This window comes from Panthera uncia, assembly GCF_023721935.1.
Source record: "Panthera uncia isolate 11264 chromosome C1 unlocalized genomic scaffold, Puncia_PCG_1.0 HiC_scaffold_3, whole genome shotgun sequence".
NCBI classification, from domain to species: Eukaryota; Metazoa; Chordata; class Mammalia; order Carnivora; family Felidae; genus Panthera; species Panthera uncia.
Window position 1 is genome coordinate 110,548,686 of NW_026057584.1, and position 1,797 is coordinate 110,550,482.

The 1,797-nt window shown below is 39.3% G+C and overlaps 1 non-coding gene across 1 annotated transcript; it reads right to left on the reverse strand.

Annotated features, from left to right (window-relative positions):
• Window positions 1–1,354: 1,354 nt before the first annotated feature.
• LOC125912051 (U6 spliceosomal RNA) lies at window positions 1,355–1,461 on the reverse strand. Its single transcript, XR_007454602.1, has one exon. It is a non-coding gene; the product is annotated as a U6 spliceosomal RNA (small nuclear RNA).
• Window positions 1,462–1,797: the final 336 nt, after the last annotated feature.

The window sequence follows — 1,797 nt, forward strand, 5'->3', positions numbered from 1 at the left end:
GCAACTCTCAGATTGTTCTCCATATTTGTGAGTCTCTTCTGTTTTCTCCCCCTCCCTGTTTTTATATTATTTTTGTTTCCCTTCCCTTATATTCACCTGTTTTGTCTCTTAAAGTCCTCATATGAGTGAAGTCATATGATTTTTGTCTTTCTATGACTGACTAATTTCACTTAGCATAATACCCTCCAATTCCATCCAAAATTGGCAAGATTTCATTCTTTTTGATTGCCAAGGAATACTCCATTGTATGTATATACCACATTTTCTTTATCCATTCATCCATCGATGGACATTTGGCTCCTTCTATACTTTGGCTATTGTTGATAATGCTGCTATAAACATGAGGGTGCATGTGTCCCTTTAAAACAGCACACCTGTAACCCGTGGATAAATGCCTAGTAGCACAATTGCTGGGTTGTAGGGTAGTTCTATTTTTAGTTGTTTTTTTTAGTGTTTATTCTTTTTTATTTTTTGTGTTAACATAATACACCGACTCCCTCAGCTTAGTTTATTTTTTTTTCTTTTTAATGTGAAATTTATTGTCAAGTTGGTTTCCATACAACACCCAGTGCTCATCCCAAAAGGTGCCCTCCTCAATACCCATCACCCACCCTCCCCTCCCTCCCACCCCCCCGTCAACCCTGTTTGTCCTCAGTTTTTAAGAGTCTCTTATGCTTTGGCTCTCTCCCACTCTAACCTCTTTTTGTCTTTTTCTGACTTATTTCACTTAGCATAATGCCCTCAATGTCCATCCATGTTGTTGCAAATGAACAGATTTCCTTCTTTTTATGGCTAAATAATATTCCATCATGTGTAGTATGTGCATGTATGTGTCTTCCAGAAACACCAAGCCAAGATTAGAAGCTTGAAATTTTCAGTTCCATCTCCCATTCTCTTGAGTAGGGATAAGGGTTAAAAATGGAGTTTATGATCAATCACACCTATGTGATGAGGCCTCCATAAAACTTCCAACAATAAAGAGTTTGAGGAGCTTCCAGGCTGGTGAACACATCCACACAAGGAGGGTGGCACCAACTCCATGGGGACAGAAGCTTCTGCACTCAAATCCTCCCAAACTTTCCCCTATGCATCTCTACATCTGGCTGTTCATCTATATACTTTACCATATCTTTTTTTATTTTTATTTTTTTATTATTTTTTTTAATATATGAAATTTATGGTCAGATTGGTTTCCATACAACACCCAGTGCTCATCCCAACAGGTGCCCTCCTCGATACCCATCACCCACCCTCCCCTCCCTCCCACCCCCCATCAACCTTCAGTTTGTTCTCAGGTTTAAGAGTCTCTTATGCTTTGGCTATAATCCCTCTCTAACCTCTTTTTTTTTTCTTCAAAAATATGGAAGGCTTCACGAATTTGCATGTCATCCTTGCACAGGGGCCATGCTAATCTTCTCTGTATCATTCCAATTTTAGTATATGTGCTGCCGAAGTGAGCACCTATTTTTAGTTTTTTGAGGAATCTCCATACTGTTTTCCAGAGTGGCTGCACCAGCTTGCACTGCCACCAAAAACGCAAAAGAGACCCTCTTTCTCCACACCCTCACCAACATCTGTTGTTGCTTGAGTTGTTAATGTTAGCCATTCTGACAAGTTTAAGGTGATATCTCATTGTGGTTTTGATTTGTATTTCCCTGATGATGAGTGAAGTTGAGCATTTTTTCATGTGTTGGTTGGCCAACCAACCAACACATGTCTTCCTTGGAGAAGTGTCTATTCATGTCTTTTGCCCATTTCTTCACTAGATTATTTTTTTGGGGGTGTTGAGTTTGATAA